Here is an 18,358-nt window from a genome sequence, read left to right as displayed (position 1 = left end):
GTTTACAGGTACAGATATCAGTCATGGGTTAGCTTGTGGTCCTTCGGGTCATAAGTACCGTGTAGCATTTCAGTTCAAAAAATTGGGGCGTTATAATATTTGATAATAAGAAGAGAAGACCAGGGCTGTTTAGGATTGGTATGGACCTTTCAGGCTAGTTTGGCTAGCATAACTTTATTTTTAATCACAGATTAATTTGTACCCCCAGTCCCCTTTATCTTTAGAAAGGGTGATAATGTCCCAATTGAGTAAGATGATTTTTCTATGGGAGTCTGTGGTACCCCAAATAAAATTTCTTTGAACTCTGCCAATTTGCTTAGTGATTATGGCAGGTAATTTAAGGTAATGCATTACGTACGTGGGGATACTATTAAGGCATGCTTTGGCTAAGATTGTACGTTCCGCCATGTTCAAGAATATAGACTTCCACCCTATTAATATTTTTTTAAGGTTATCAATTATACACTAGTAGTCCACGCTGGTTGGGCAGTTACTAAATATAGGGAATCCTAAATATTTCCGAAAGGAGGAACCACTTTTGATATTGAAAAAGGTACAAATATGGTTCCTAATTTGATTTTGGCAGTTAGAGGAGAATAAAATGTTTGACTTAGAGAAGTTCACAGTTTAGCCCAACCAAGAGAAAAAGTTGTCCAAAGTGGACTTAATTACATTTCTACTATTGGGATTAATGGATGACAGGAGTACAAGGTCGTCTGCAAGGAAGAGATGGGAAAGAGTTGAGCCCTTTTTAGATATACGTACTGGATCCCATTCTGCGGATGTGATAGCTTCATCGATATTGCTGGAGAGAACTTTCATATATAAGATAAAATGTACAGAGATATGGGGTTACCTTAGAAAATACCCCTAGTGGGCTTAAAAAGTCAGTTATAGAACCATTGACTAGCACGACATTGTACTAGAACATATACAAGACATGATAGGGTTGACAAATATTGAAAGAAGGTTGATGTAAATAAGGGTATTACTGATAAAGGACCATTTAAGCTTGTCAAAGACTTTTTCTATGCCAATTTTCATTAGGAAATGGCTAGGTTTTGTCATGACCCAAACCAAGACCTAGTCATGACGGGTATCTCAAGTCTAGCAGAGACCGAAGACTACCCCCTATACCTAACCAAATAGAACACAAACCCCCAACAATGGATAAATTTTGAATATATAACCCGATAGCATAAGATAAACTCAAAGAATTAAAGATATGTCTAGAGGCGATAAAAAATAACCAACCAACAGCACCTAAGTCCATAGTAATCCACAAAAGCCTTCTAACAAAACCAAAATCAATAACGTGTTGGGACATGCCCCTGACCTTGATAGTGACAATGTTAACGATAGTGTAAGTTCTCAATTTTAATCTAATAATGGAAACTGATGAAATGACCAAGTCATCCAGAGAATAGAAGCTCACCACTTCACTACGAATGACTAACGAACCAAGCTGATCCACCTAACACTATGTAGGAAAAGTAGAAGTATCTCCGGTGCTTGCATCGCGTGGGGATACAACGTTCGAAGATAGTTACTGGGTTGAGCACTAGCATGTAACTCAGGGATAGGGGATAAAATAAAGCCAAGTCAAATCTAATTCAAAACCATGTGAACAACATCATATACATACATAAATAATATGCCGAGAAAGGAAACATGTCTTAACATACACTTTAAAACTTTAGTCTGGATTGTATAGCTCAACCGTCATAACATATGAAGGTACCACGGGCTATATGGGTCCAGCTCTTTCCTAGATGGAAAGGCCCAGTACGTGTAGCCGCACAAACTAGAGGATATACATATGCACCATGAGGTACTCAAACCTTTTGGCATACCAAGGTGACTTAAGCACCCAATCATGTAATATAATGGGGGGAGAGGGGGGGACTAGAGCCTCCTAATCCTATAATAAGGGAGACTCGAACCACTTGGTCATTTATACCCTCACTTCATCAATCACAGTTTCCAGTACTAGTCCCTCGGGACCTCCACTTTCACGACTTAGCTACACAACCCTCTTTTAAGCCCCATTAAAACATTTATCACCCATTCTCATTCATTGAACCATAATACATATTTAGGCATTCACTGTTGGTGTCATCATACCAACCACTCTTGCAAGGTAATAACAACATGCTAAATAAATTATCATCACTTGGGAAAACGTCTCTCTTTGTTCATTAAATCAAACCACCATGTATCAATAACCTTTTTATATTATTCAAATGTTTCAAAAATAATTCAATACAATTTTGTTTGTAGTCAAACCACTTTTATAAAATTGAGTTGGGGTTATTACCAATTCAAAAGTCAATATTCATAAAATTTAGGGAGATCATAATCCCCTAGTTTATTCATCATACTCATGCATCAAATTGGTTTCAAAACTACCATTTAAAACATAACCAATGCTTATGAAAACATAAAACATCACATAAACAATAATAATTCAAAACCCTTAACCCATGTTCAAAAATCAACATCAAAACCATATGGATAATACTTTAAAACACATGCTTTTAACAAAGTAATAGTTGGGGAAGAGTAACCTGCCTGAAATATTCTCAATCATGGAGAAGAAACCTTGAATTGACCCCTAGATGCTCAATCTTGAAGAAAAACTAGCTTGCTTTGCTTGAAGAAACTTGAGAGAGTAAAGAGGGTTTTTGATTTGTTAAAGTGTTAAATAATGCCCTAAAGGTATTTTATGAACGTGGGGTCTAAGTGGGTAAAGAGGAAAATGTCCAAAGTGCCCTCAACTTAAAAACTGAAAAATTATCGGTAGTGACTACGAGTTACATTACGACTCATAATGCTATGTTATGACTCGTTACCACGAGTCATAGCAAGACAGTGTTATTAGGCACACCTACTGCTGACCCTATGACTTATATCATACAACTCATTAGGGGACCCTACGACTCATTGGGTCCTAGTCATCATCAAGACAACAACACTTAGAACAACACTGGTTTGACTACGATTGTGACATCACAACTCATAATGAGATCATAGGACTTATTGTGAGTCACTCATACTCAAATTAGAAAATTTATCTACACACACTGGTCAGGCTACGATTTAGGTCCTTATAACTCATCAAGACTCCCTCCGACTCATAAGGGGAGTCATATTTTGGACAATAAGGATAAAATTTTAGAAATATTTCAAGAACCAAAAATCTAGGGTGTTGCATTTTTGCATTTAACTTTTCTAAGGAAATTAATAATTTTTTGAACAATAATCGCATTATCCGCAGCTTGTCTATTTCTAAGGAAGCTTGATTGGCATGGCCCAAATATTTTGTCTATTAGAGGATTTAATCTTTGAGCTACGAGCTTAGAGATGATCTTATAGGAAGTATTACAAAGACTAATAGGGAGATCATTTTTAATGGTAGAAGCATTATTACATTTGGGGATGAGACATATGTGTGTCTGGTTGATATCTTCAGGGATACGCTCATCCCTAAAAGCCTCAATTAAAAGGCGAATAATCGATGTACCCACAAGATACTAGTAATTTTGATACAAGAAGGGATGAAGCTCATTTGTGCCAAGGGATTTATGGGGATGAAAGGAAAGACAGTGTCTTTTATCTTTTTTTTGGAAGGGGACCTGGCCAAGTCAGATTTATCCTCATTGCTGAGACAAATTGATGCAGCCTTTATTGGGACATTAAAGGATTTATGATGATTTGTGTTGAAGATCTTATTGAAAAAATCTGAGACATGCGGCTTGATAGTAATGGGGTTCATAATAGTATTAAGATTATCATTTTGGAGTGAGAGTATTCTATTAGTTCTCCGACGTATAAGGGTGAAGGTATGGTAAAATTTTGTATTAGCGCCCCCCTCATTTAACTAGGTAATTCTAGATTTGAATTTCCAAAAATCATCCTCCATTTTAAATATGTAGATGAATTCCTTAATAAGCTCTTGGTCAAGATTAATAAGGAAAGAACTATAGGGGTAATTAGGGGAACCTTGAATTCCTTGGAGCCTTCGTAAAATATTTTTCTTTTTGTAGAAGATATTTCCAAAGATTATCTGATTCCAAATGGTGACCTCTTTAATGAATTTATTAATGGCCTTCGTTAACAAAGGGTTACTGTTCCAGATTTATTTGACCAAATTTGAAAAGTCAGAGAGAGGTCCACATCTTTTCAAAGTAGAAAATGTTAGATTTTTAAGAGGGACCCACATTAGATAATTAAGGAGCAAAGGGCAGTAATCTGAATGGGTCCGAGGTAAATGAAGGACATGGGATTCAGGGTAACAAATGAGATAATTATTGTTTGAAAAGAAGTGATTTAATCTTTAAAAAATAAGGGCACCCTTTTGGTTGAATCTTTTACTAAGCCACATATATTTACTACTATGAAAGCCCAAATCCATAAGTGCACAGTAATTGACAATATCCCAAAAATCATAGCACGCAACCTATTTATTGGGTTACCTCTATTTTTTCCATATTGTTAATTAAGTTATTAAAGTTACCCCTAATTAGCCACTTACCATTATAGTGATCCTTAATAGTTCTTAGATTTTTCCAAAGAATCTTACGTTTATTCCTATAGGTACTTGTAATGCCCTAAAATGGGTCCTGAGACATCACACGGTGCTCAAGATTATGAGTATCCTTAAGCCAACCCTGTCTGCCTTCTACTAAATCCGAAACTCATAATAAGGAAGTATAGATACAAAATCAAGTTTAAAATACGGAATTATGTATGAGCTAAACTGAAGCTATTTGAATAATATCTGAAAATACTAAAATCAAGAGTCTAATCAATCAATACTAAAAAATCTAAATCATAACTAGCAGTCTAACAAGCCTCTACTACTAATGCTAGAGAGTCACTGAGACAAACCCCTAGCTGACTCGAACTGTCTAAAAATACTGAACCATCTATACTAATAAGCTGAAAAACTGAAAGGCTAAGTCCCCAAACTATGAGGACTCACCAACTATTGAGATATAGATGGAGATGCTTGAAATTACTCACGCTGCTGAAATTGAGCACCTGAACTTACATTATGAGACAATGTAGCACATAAATGTATATGTGGATCAGTACTTCTAGATTGTACTGAGTTTATGGGGGTAAATGCATAAGTAAATTAATATCTCAATATTATTATAAATTTATAAAAGAATGCATGCTAAATGTAGATGACTCACATAAGCTGGAATATCTAAAAACCGTAAATCATACTCAAGAATAGTAAAACATGTTACATTAATCTAGTGAGTCATAACATTTAGTTTCTAAAAGTTGTATTGGTATTCTGTCTTTAAATTATATTGTCTAAGTGTAGAAAATGCTCACTTCTGTATCTGTAAACTAAAAGCTGAAATCTCATAGCTAATGTCATATGTAAAGCAATATCTGAATAAAATCGTAAGCATTTACACTTAGTTTCTAAAAGCTTTTCTGTTATTCTTATTCTATAGTCTTTTCTATTAGGGAGGTTCTTCTAACCGACATACATTATATGAGCTATCATAGTGTCCAACGTCTAGTTCCCTTATGGAAAAACCTCACGTTGGGGAGATGTGTCATACTCTTGCCAAAGAGTATAACCTAATCTAAGTGATCATATCTGTATCTGTCATCCATATAGAAATAGGAATAATCTGATAATCTGAACCTACGTTGGCTCGTAGTTCTGGGGCATGTGAACATACCCAACTCGGTGCTAAATATTACTCCCTTTAATCGGTATGGTCATTCTGTTGGAAATCCACTTTAAAACTAGTATAATGATTTATAATGAAAACCAACTGTATATCTGTTAGTTAAATCTGTAACTAAAACTATAAGGTGGATTCCAAGTCTAAACTAAGATCAAAAGATCAAGTCATTATTAAAATTTGAAAATAATTAATCACAGGATGCTTAAAGTATAGTCATTCTTGAAATATCAACATACAACTAGGGCTTAACAAACCATGCATCAATTTCATGTCAAAACATCATAAAATTCATGCTTGATAATGTAAGTATTGATAATTCATCTCAAAATCTGGAAATTTCTGCAATACGCATGAAAATATGAAAATAAACATGCAAATTCATCATCTAAGTCACTTCAAATCTCATAATCTTTTAATTAGAAATATTAGGTATGAACCCTAATTTGAAACTCATGTAATTTTAAACAAATCAATTTTAAAATTAATTTTGGGCATAAGGATGAAAGGATTATCCTTGTTGAAAAACCCCATATACCTTAATTGATGTAATTGATGAGAACACTTGATTTTAGATTCCTATTTTTGCTCTTGAAGATGGATTCTTGATTATCTTAAATTGAAAACCTTGAATTTTTAGTTTCCTTGGAGAAAGAATGGTGGAATTTTGAATTTCTTGGGGGTCAAGTATTGAGTTCTAGGGTTTCTTTGAGAGGAAGATAATGAAAAGTGAACATATAATGCTTAGAATAGGATTAATTTAGTGTTATTCACGAATTGGGGATTGAAAAAAGACTAAACTACCCCTTTTAAAATCAACTTCAAAAAATTTGAATCCCAATTTTGTACACCACCGCGACGCACCACTATTGCGGTGGCTTATTGAAAAAGAGACTATTGCAAACTGGAACTTCACCGCGATGCGGGGTTATTTCGGTACGCCACTGGATATTGACAAATGTCATTTGGGCCATCACCGCAATGCGGTACTATCTCGGTGAGCTACTAAAAATTGACAAACAAAAACTGGGACCTCACTGCGATGCTGGCCAATCGTGGTGCTTTACTGGAATCAGACAATTGCGATTCTGTCCTTCACTGCGGCACAGTGCCTGTCGAAATGCCATACTATTTTACTAAAAATGCCATAACTTCTCCACTGAGTATCGAATTAAGGCAAAATTTACATCGTTGGAAAGCTGAGCTAATTATCTACACATTGGTGGGTATAAAGATGGAAAATTCTACATGTATCAAGAGTTATTCATTTTTGAAGTTGACCCTTGACATTCTAGGAGTTAAACTGAGGTAGAAAAAGTATGAGGTATTACAGTACTAGCATAAATACAGATAAAAAGCTGAGAAGATTCCATAGAGATTATCTTGATCATGGCATAAATTTTCTAATCAATGATTGAGATTTTATCAAGATCCAAAAGAGTATCGTCCCACAGGATAGCTATCCCTCCAAAAGAGCCTACTATTGGGACATCTATCATCCTTGTAAATGGGAAGTAATCAAGGAGGACTTGATGATCTTGAATTTTGGTCTCAAGTAAGGCTACCAAAGGTGGCTTATGTCAATCCAATAGAGACCTAAAATTCCTTCTGAATTTAGGTCCATACCCTCATCTACAGTTCCATATGATTATGTTCATGGATCTGTTTAGGTCAGAAAGGTTTATAATGTGAGTGTTTAGAGGCGACTCCATCGAGAGTTCCATATGATTATATTTATGAATCTGTTTAGGTGAGGAGGGTTTATCATGGGAGTCTTCAGAGGCAACTCCATTGAGAGTTTCAGTACCGAATTCCTTATAGTGGGATTTATTATCAACATGTAATTTCCTATTTGTGGGTTGAAAAAATGCCTGATATCAGCTTAGCTTTTCAACAGATTTGGGGGAAAAATAAGAATGAATTTCTTCTCATATTTCTTATTGTAGATCATTACCTTTAAATCCTTTAGGACCATTATTTTTGTGTGCATTTCTCGCATTAGTTCGAGCGCCTTTTATATTTCCAAGTGGTTGTATAAATTATTCGTAAAGGAAATGAGTTTAAAGGAAGGTGTATCTGAGACGAGGAGGCTATATTATTTGGTATGTTGGTGCTCATAGTCTCCTATGACCCCATCAGTTCCATTGTCTGGTGGAATGGGACCGCACCTTGATTCAGACCTTTCAACTGCCAGTAGTGATAAAAAGGGTCTATGTCCTGGAAGTTGGGCATGATTGGAGGAAAAAAATGAGTTATTATCGATGCCTGAATGAAGTCAGGGGCAACTATTTGCATATACCATGTTGGGATATGAAAGAATGGAATCACTGAAAGTTGGTACTTTATGGGTGGCTGGAGCACTAACGACATCCATAGATGGTTGTTGTAGGTCTTCATTTCTCTGCACATCACGTCGGAGGCTAAGATAGCTGGGACTACAAGGTCTTAGATGACCAATATTATTTACCCATTGTTGGTCTGGACATAGAGGGAAACTGACTGGCTTTGGAGGCACATCTTCATCCAAGATAATGGATTGGGGTCTAGAGGAACATGAGAGAGATGGACATCGACATTGTTCCATTTAAAATTATTATTAATGGGATGAACTGTATCGATGGGAGTATGGATTGGATCGAGATATAGTTCATGTTGTAGAAGAATTAGTTGTTTGAGTTCTGAGAGTTTTTTTGTGAGGAGCTGAGTGGACATCTTGACATATTATAAAATTGAGGAAAGAATAATAGTAGGAGTGGAGCTAGATATAAGTGAATTACTAGGAATAGTAGGATAATTTATAGCATGTATAATGATTCCAGAGACTTGGGAAGTGGAGTTATATAGAGTAGAATCGGTACTTACAAAAATAGAAAAATCAGATATCCCTCTATATTTAGTGGTATCAAGACTCATTGCCTTTTGGCCAGATAGAAAAGTTATTATTTGTCTTATTTGAGATGTGGTGGAGGAAGGTGCCACATCATCTATATGATTACATGGCAGAGATATTTGTTTTTGAAGACACCCACTTGGACAATATTGCTTTAAGGGACTGTTCTTTCCCTGTTTAGTAGGGTACAAAGTTCGCTTGATGGGATAAGAGATGGTGAAGGGTAGAGGCGAACTAGGAATATAGTTAATAGAGTTAGCAGGGGTCATATAGGGTATAGAGTTAGGGGTCATTAATGGAGTAGTGTTTGCCTCCAAGGTGGAAAAAGAGCTGGTAATAGTGATTTTACATTGTGTATGAACAGGGACTAGCAATGAGGTGCTACTAGGCGATGTTTTGTTGACATGGATGGTTGAATCAGGACTATTTCATTGCAAACTAGATTTTTCAACATATTTAAACAATTTTATCCAAGAACTTTCCTGTATCTGTATGAAATAACTTAACATTAATACCGCTAACCTCATTAGTTATAGGCCTATGAGTAAACTTGGAACTTCATTCCAACACCAAGATATTCTTTGAGAATTGTGACCTGCCCTTCGTCGTCTATTAAGTTTAACTATTTTACAATCTTCTGATTTATTGGACTTCTTCGTTGGCTTTGCCATAGCTTGATTTTTCTTTGGTACGCGTTCTTGAGGTTCTCTGCGAGATGGGGCGAAGGGGTAGTTTAGCTGAGTGTGACCTATACAACCACATAATTTGCATAAGAGGTCTACTCCTTCATAAAGATTTTTTCTTTAAGTGGCCTATGAAGATGTACGATTTAACTGTCACCCCTATAGGTACCTCAATACAGATATGGGCATATAATTCACATAGGGATAAAGAGGTGCAAATATTAGTTTTGACTAGATTCCCTAGTTTACTACCAATTTTTGATAAGATAGTGTGATCATAGTATTTAGTGGGTATTTTAGGAAGACGTATCCAAATGGCCGAAAGTGTTTCAACTGCTTCAAAAGGTATAAAGTTGGGATGTCATTTCCTTATTGACAAGTAGAAGCCATTGATGAACCAAAGACCTTTATGAAGGGCAGTATTCATATTATCTTCCTTGAGGAACTTAACAATATAATAGTCATGTCCTAAGTCTATAAGTATAAGATCCTCAATTGGTTTTCATAAGCTAATTAATTTCTTTTTTAAGTAATCATGTGCTAATTTTTTTCTCAAGTAGCTTTATTATTAGGGAATACACCCAAGGTTTATAGTTTCTAGCCTTATCCTCATTAGTTAAGGTAATCGCCAAAAAATCTTGAAATGAGGCAGTGGGTAAGATAGTGGACACTGGATCCCCATAGAGGACATATCAAAGAGTAATATGAGGGCACTTGAGTAGGCTGGGAGATGCAAGAGAGGAGTTAATATTATATTACTTTCCTCATTTTTATTAATTTGATTTTTCTATTGAAATAGTTATTTTAATGGGTATTCTTTTAAAAAATAGCTAATATTTAAGTAAAATAAAAATGCTCCTAGCTTAACTTTTAAAATTACAATTCATAATCTCTTTTTTCTATTCTTTTATCTCTAGCATCTACTTCTCTTTCTTTCTTCTTTTTTTCTTTCTTTCTTTCGTATTTTTCTTTTCTTATTGTATTTTATATTTCAAGCATCCCGGGTTTGGACCCTTAGAAAATTTTGTGGAATTCCAATTTTTGGATTCAATATGACTGATGGTACGAGTCGTATGCTGGGGTACGAGTGGTGAAGTCCTATCGTAAGTTGACTAGTGTTAGTTGGTGGGATGGTTTTGGTCATGGAATGAACACGGCTTATGGGTGAGTGTCATAAGGTTGGGTACGAGTCGTATATGTGACTCATAAGGTGGACAGTGTTTGATCCTCCTGGTGTTACATTCTTCTAGGGATACGGATCATGGGTACGAATCGTATGCCGAGGTTATGACTTGGGTGGATGAGTCGTATACTGGATAGTGTCTAATCCATGGTTGAGGCTTGGTTACGATCGGGTGGATATCAACCGTAAGGGAAGTTATAACTCGTAAGGGGGTCAGTCGTAACCCTGTGTCGGGTTTTTATGTTATTTAAGTGGGGTATTCTGGACAATTCCCTACTTACCCTAATAAGGACCCACGACTTAGAAACTCTTTCTAAACATATCATAATTCTCTCAAGAGCATTTAGGACAAAGAGCTAGGGTTTCAACTAATGGATTACTTTGGGGCTTGTCTTGGTGAATTCTTTTCTTCAATATTCTTGGTTTAAGGCATGATTCTCTTCCCTAATTTTTATTTCAATTGAAGGCATGGTTACATGGTTTTTTTCTCTTGCATGATTTTGGCTTTCAACTATTGTTTTGGAGGTTTTGATATTAAATGCTTGGTTATGATTTCCTATGATTTAATTATGTTTTTTGTGCATTAAAAGTCGTTTTGGACAATTGAATTTCATGGTAATGGTTTAATGGTAATGGAATTTGGTTTTGGTTATATTATGCACTAAGGTGTTTGATAAAATGCTTATAAAGATATACTCATTGCATTAGCTTATTTAAACGAAAGTCTTGCTTGTTTTCGGCTTATATATGAAACCTTAAATATTTTCAAATGGTTCACAAAGGCTTAAGGCTAATTGGTTATGCTTGTGAAGAATATAAAAGTCTCCCAAGAGGTTTAATATAGCTAATGATAGGGCATTTGAATATCCCCTTAATCTAAATGGTTCGGCTATGGATAATGTTTGCAAGTATGGTGGTATAACGATATCACTAGTTTATTGAATAACCTTGGTTAATAAATAATTAATTAGATTATTTGTTAATATTTTAAATTGGGCATTAATGGTGGGGAGTGTAAGCTAAGCCATGGAAGGTGGTGGTCCCAGAGGGATCAAACCTCGTTTGCCGGTATGAGGGGTCTTTGATGGCCACATGTGAGTGTCATGTTTATATTGGAGGGATGTACTAGTCATCCCAGGTATATTGCCTAGTCATGCAGCTACATGCATTGAGACCCTTTCAGCAGGGAAGTTGAACCCATATGGCCCATGGGTGGTAGGACGGCTAAGCTACATAACCCAGGTAAAGGTTTTAATGGCATGTTAAACCCGTTCCCCTTTTCCCAGCACTTATATATATGTATGTTTGCATTGAATAGTTTTCACTTGTTTTTGATAACTTGAATTACTTTACCTTATCCCGAGTTTCATGCTAGTGTTTACCTATTGGCAGTTGTATACCCACGCTATGCAGGAACCGACTAGTCGACTCCTTCTTTATAGTACTTGATTTGGGTATAGCTTATTGGACTGAAATGGTGAGTTTCCATCCTTTTGGAAGGCATCATTTCATGTTGGACTTCCTTAGACAATTTACTTTCTTTTCAGATATTGGTTTTGTCCATGGTTAGGGGTATGTCCCAATTAGATATTTGTATTCTTTTGGATAGAGGCTTTGTGATACTTCTGGGGGTTGGTATGGATGGGATCAGTATTAGTGTTAGCCTAGGCATTTGCATTGGTGTTGGGGCTGACATCATCGGATGATATTGTTGGTTGTTCCATCGTATTACATTTTGGGTTTGACTGTCATATTATGTTTGATATTTTCTAAATGGTTTGGTATGGTATGGATGATTGGTTTGGTACGATTAGACTCGATTAGGTCGATCATGATTGTGACCCATCTCAGAGTCTTCATAAGAGTATTACTTAATCTTGTTATATACTTAAAATTCAGCTCATCCAAGTCTGTATAAGGTGGTTGGGTTGGGTTAAGGGGGCGGTCCTTGGTCCTGGTTGGACTTGGGATGCCTATTATGACAAAGCCCTGGTTCGTGCTGCGTTATATTGATAGCAGAGTTAGGTTCATGGTCTATTCGGGGTCCAAAAAGCTGTGTCAATTAGAGTCTCTTTTAGGGTTGTGTAGCGCACCACACTCATAGGGGAGATCCTGTAAGACATTTAAGAATGTTTCACTTTCTTAGTATTCTTTCTTCAAGCTTGACTTCTCAGTCCTGAAATCTTCTTTAATCCTTTTTTGTTCATCTTTTAGATCATGCCTCTTGATTTGGAACACAAGGAAATTCTTCCGCCCCATCTAGAAGTGATGCTAAGGGAGCACATTCTACTTCCGGGGTTCATCTTTGATCTCATAGTCCTATTTTTTACTGTACCAGAGTTCCTCTTATTCCTTCTCCTACCCCTCACGTCCCTCAGGGCAACATGATGAATGCGGGATTTTATTAGTCTATGAATGTAATTGTCCAACTGGTTGCTGCTTAGGCTGAGCAGGGTACGACTAGCACCGTGTCTGCTGAGGCTGCTAGGCTTGGACAATTTATGAAGATGGGGTCTTCGACTTTTACAGGAGTGAAAGTGGAGGAAGACCCATAGGGCTTTCTTAATGAGATGGCAAAAATATTTCAGGTAATGAGGGTTACTAATAAAGAAGGAGTAAACTTTGTAGATTATTATCTCAAAGAGGTTGCTTATATGTGGTATGAGGAGTGGGACAGAGATAAGGGTGATATAGAAGAGGGTAGTTGATGGAAGGCCTTTTCTAATGCCTTCATTGATCGATTCTTTTCTCAAAAGTTGAGGAAAGCTAAGATGGAGGAGTTTGTAAACCTCAAGCAAGAGAGAATATCTATGAAGGAGTATGTTTTGAAGTTCCATCAGTTATCGAGGTATGCTCCTAATTTGGTGGCTGATACGAGGTCGAGAATTTGGAAGTTTGCTTCTGGGCTGAATAGAGATCTGATTCAGGAGAGCAAGACTACTTTGCTCATAAAGGATATGACATATCGAGGCTGACTATTCATATGCAACAGGTTGAGGATGAGAAGAGAAGACAGACAAAATATAGAGATAGACAGGGTAAGAGGGACAGGTTTTCTAACCAGGGAGGTGCCCAATCTCAGGGTGGTCAAGACGGTAGGAAGTGGCATAAAAAAGTGGGGGATTTCTGGTTCCTTCTTTACTACCAGTGCTCCTTACCCCCAGTAGTCAGGCGACAGACATAATCATGATGGTGATGATTCTCGAGCGAAGAGAGCCCAGTCTCAGGCAAGCAAAGGTCAGTCTATTTCTTTGTGTCCTCATTATCAGTTTTATGGTCATCCTCATTGGGGATTTTGTGAGGAAGGAAGGGATAAGTGCTTCAAGTGTGGCAGAGTAGGCCATCGGCTCAAGGATTGTCCATCTAACAAAGTTGCTATGGGGGAGAATAAGATTCTAGTGGCTTTATCTTCTATTTCTACACCCAATGGTGTGGAATTTGCTTCTATTATTGCTCCTGGTTCCTGTGCTGGTCGAAACAAGTTGTATGCTTTGGCATCTCGTCAGGAATTTGAGGTATCACCTGATGTTATTACTGATACGTTACAGCTTTTCTCTCGTGACGTATATTATTTGCTTGATTCGAATTCTACCCTTTCCACTCCTTATACATCTGTGTTTTTTGGTTTTGATTTGAAGATTATTTTGGATTTGTTTTTTATTTCTACCTCTGTAGGAGATCTGGTCATTGCTGAAGGGGTCTATAGGGGGTGTGTGGTATCTGTGAGTGGTAGACAAACTTCGGCGGATCAGTTTGAGTTTGGTATGGTAGATTTTGATGTAATCTTGGGCATGGATTGGTTGCATTCTTGTTATGATAATTTGGATTGTCGAACTCGTAGGGTCATCTTTAAGTTCCTCGGTGAGCCAAAAATAGAATAAGAAGGTTATTTCTTAGCACTAAGGAGGAAGTTTATTTCTTATTTTAGAGCTCGAAGGTTAATCTTTAAGGGTTTTCTTTATCAATTGGTCCGAGTTAAAGTTCTAATTCGGAAGGTTCTTCTTTGTCTTGGGTCCTTGTGGTTAATGAGTTTCTAGAGGTCTTTCTAGATAATCTTCTAGGTTTTTCTCCAGATAGGTAAATAGAGTTTGGTATTGATTTGCTTTCGGACTCGTCCAATTTCTATTGCTTCGTATAGAATGGCTCCATCTAAGTTAAGGGAACTCAAGGAGTAAATTAAAGATCTTTTAGACAAAGGGTTTAATCGTCATAACATTTCTCCATGGGGTGCACCGGTGTTGTTCATGTGCAAGAAGAATGGTTCTATTTGTATGTGCATCGACTACAGGTAGTTGAATAAGGTAATGGTTAAGAACAAATATCTGTTTGAACAGCTGCAAGGTTCCAAGTTTTTTTCGAAGATAGATCTTCAATCTGGGTATTATCAATTAAAAATTAGGGATGTGGATATCCTTAAAATGGCTTTTCACACTCGGTATGGGCATTATGAATTTTTGGTGATGTTATTTGGATTGACAAATGCCCCGACAACATTTATGGATTTGATGAATAGGGTGTTTCAATAGTATTTGGAGCTCTTCGTCATTGTTTTTATTGATGATATTCTGGTGTATTCGAAGAGTGAGTGGATCACGCTAGTCACCTCCGTATGGTATTACAGACCTTAAAAGAACATCAGTTGTTTGCTAAGTTATCTAAGTGAGAGTTTTGGTTGAATGTTCTGACTTTCTTAGGTCATATCATTTATATTGAAGAGATCATAATGGATTCATAGAAGGTGGCTGTGGTGAAGAAGTGGCCTAAACCTATGACTCCATCAGATATTTAGAGCTTCTTGGGTTTGTCGGGTATTATAGATGGTTTGTGGAGAGTTTTTTACCGATAATTGCTTCTTTCACTAAGTTAACTTAGAAAAAGGATAAATTTTCTTGGTTGAATGCGTGTGAAGGGACTTTTGAAAAGTTGAAGGATAAGTTGACTTCGGTTCCAGTTCTGACCTTGTCGGAGGGTAATGATGGGTTCTTAGTTTATTGTGATGCATCTTGGGTTGGTCTTTGTTGTGTGTTGATGCAGCATGAGAAGGTGATAGCCTATTCTTCCAGGCAGTTAAAGGTGTATAAGAGGAACTATAATACTCATGATTTGGAGTTGTTGGCCATTGTGTTTGCTTTAAAAATATGGCTGCATTATTTGTATAGTGTTCATATGGATATCTTTTTCTATCATAAGATTTTGCAGTTTGTGTTCTCGTAGAAAGAACTTAACCCCAGGCAGAGGAGATGGCTTGAGCTTCTCAAGGACTATGATATGAGTCTTCACTACCACCTAGGTAAAGCTAACATAGTTGTTGATGCTCTTAGTAGGTTGTCCATAGGTTGTTTGGCTCATGTGGAAGAAGGGACGCGAGAATTGGCAAAAGATATTCATCGTTTGACAAATCTTGAGGTTCATCTCTTGGACTCCAAGGATGGTGGTGTGATGGTGCAAGAAGTGGTTAGATCATCTTATGGTGTGGAGACTAAGGAGAAGCAAGTGTTGGAATCTGCCTTAATAAAAATTAAGAGTAGCATTAGTAGGCAAAATGTAGCGGATTTTGAGACTAGCGGCAATGGTACTTTATGGTACAAAGAGAGGTTGTGTGTTCCTAATATAGGCAGTTTGTGACAAAGGATCTTGGCTGAGGCGTATGAGTCACGTTATATTGTCCATCCTGGTTCTACTAAGATGTACCATGATCTTAAGGAGATCTATTAATGGAGTGGCATGAAGTGGGACGTGGTTGATTTTGTGTCCAACTGCATGGTGTGTTAGCAAGTTAAGGTTGAGCACATAAGGCCTAGTGGGTTGTATCAAGAAATTGAGTTGCCTAAATAAAAGTGGGAGGAGATCAATAAGAATTTCATTACCGGTCTTCTCGGTCTCGAAACTAATTTGATTCAATTTGGGTCATCATGGATTGGCTGACAAAGTTTGTGCATTTCTTGTATGTTCGGACTAACTTTTTGGCGGAGGATTATGCGAAGCTTTATCTTCAAGAGATTGTAAAACTGCATGGGGTGCCTATTTTGATTATTTTCGATTGCGGTACGTAGTTTATGTCCCACTTCTGGAGGTCTTTTTAGAAAGGGTTGGGGACTAAGGTGAGTCTGAGTACTGCTTTCTATCCACAATTGGAGAGAACTATTTAGACATTAGAAGATATGCTTCAAAATTATGTGATTGGTTATGGTGGTATTTGGGTGAAGCATATACCTTTGGTAGAGTTTGCTCATAACAATAGCTATCATAAGAGTATTGGTATGGCTCCTTTCGAGGCATTGTATGGTAGGTCGTGTAGATCTCTTATTGGTTGGTTTGAGTTCAGCGAGGCTAAATTGTTTGGTACAAATTTGGTTTGTCAAGCTAGGGAAAAGGTGAAGGTGATTCGGGATAGGCTCAAGGCTGCCTAGAGTCGTCAAAAGTCCTATGCGGATGTTAGGAATAGAGACTTGGAGTTTGCAGATGGGGATACCGTTTTTCTTAAGGTATCTTTTATAAAGAGAGTAGTGCGGTTTAGGAAAAAGGAAAAACTCAGTCTTCGGTACATTTGTCTTTATGAGATTTTGTGGAGAGTGGGTAATATTGCGTATGAGTTGGAGTTGCCATCTAGCTTGAGTTTGGTTCATTCGGTATTCCATATTTCTAAGTTGAGGAAGTAAGTTAGTGATCCATTTTAATTGTTCCTTTGGAGGGGTTGGGTATCTCAGATTTTCTCTCTTATAAAGAGGTCCCAGTTAATATATTGGATAGGCAGGTTCATCAATTGCGAACCAAGGATGTGGCTTTGGTTAAGGTTCTATGGCGGAACCACAAGGTGGAAGAGGCCATATGGGAAGCAGAGGAGGACATGAAGTCCAAGTATCTACTCTTGCTTTTTGTTCGTGATATTTGTGCGGAAGGTATGTGTTCCTGAACACATCTTTTTTTTTCTAAGTTTGCTAAAGGAAGAGTTATATCTCTTGCATCTTTGTTTTCTGTTTTGTAAAGGTAAGAGTAGAGACATAAAAAAGGTGGGATTGATGTTTGATAATGCAAATGACTCTGTGTGTGGTTACCCCTACCTTATCCGTCATTCGGGGATGAATGTTCCTAGTGGGGGAGACTGAATCATCCCAGGTTTGGACCCTTATAAAATTTCCTGAAATCCTATTCTTCGAACCCCATACGACTTATGGTATGAGCCGTATGGCGGGGTACGAGGGCTGAAGTCCTATCGTAAGCTGTTCGGTGTTAGGTGGTGGGATGGATTTGGTCACTAGAATGGATATGACTTAGGAGTGAATGTCATAAGTTTGGGTATGAGTCGTATAGGTGACTCGTAAGGTGGATAGTGTTTGATCTTCCTGGTGTTACATTCTGCCAGGGATACAGATCATGGGTAAGGATAGTATGCTAAGGTTACGACTTGGGTGGATGAGTCATATACTGGACAGTGTCTGATCTATGGTTGAGTCTTGGTTACGATCGGGTGGTTATCAACCGTAAGGGAGGTTACGACTGTAAGGGGGTCAGTCGTGACCCTGTGTTGGGTTAATATAGAATTTAAGTAGGGGTATTCTAGACATTTTTCTACTTACCCTAATAAGGACCCATGACTTCTAATACACGTAGAAGCTTATTTACCCTATTATTTTATTCTAAAACACTTTGAAACTTTTCCTAAACATATCATAATTCTCTCAAGAGCTTTTGGGACAAAGAGCTAGGGTTTCAACTAAGGGATTACTTTGGGGATTGTCTTGGTGAATTCTTTCCATCAATCTTTTTGGTTTAAGGCATGATTCTCTTCCCTAATTGTAATTTCAATTAAAGACATGGTTACATGGTTGATTTCATGGATTTTTACTCTTGCCTGATTATGGCTTTCAACTATTGATTTGGGTTTTTT

Source organism: Capsicum annuum, chromosome 11, assembly GCF_002878395.1.
Source record: "Capsicum annuum cultivar UCD-10X-F1 chromosome 11, UCD10Xv1.1, whole genome shotgun sequence".
In the NCBI taxonomy this organism is placed as follows: domain Eukaryota; kingdom Viridiplantae; phylum Streptophyta; class Magnoliopsida; order Solanales; family Solanaceae; genus Capsicum; species Capsicum annuum.
Note: the sequence above shows the minus strand (reverse complement) of the source record.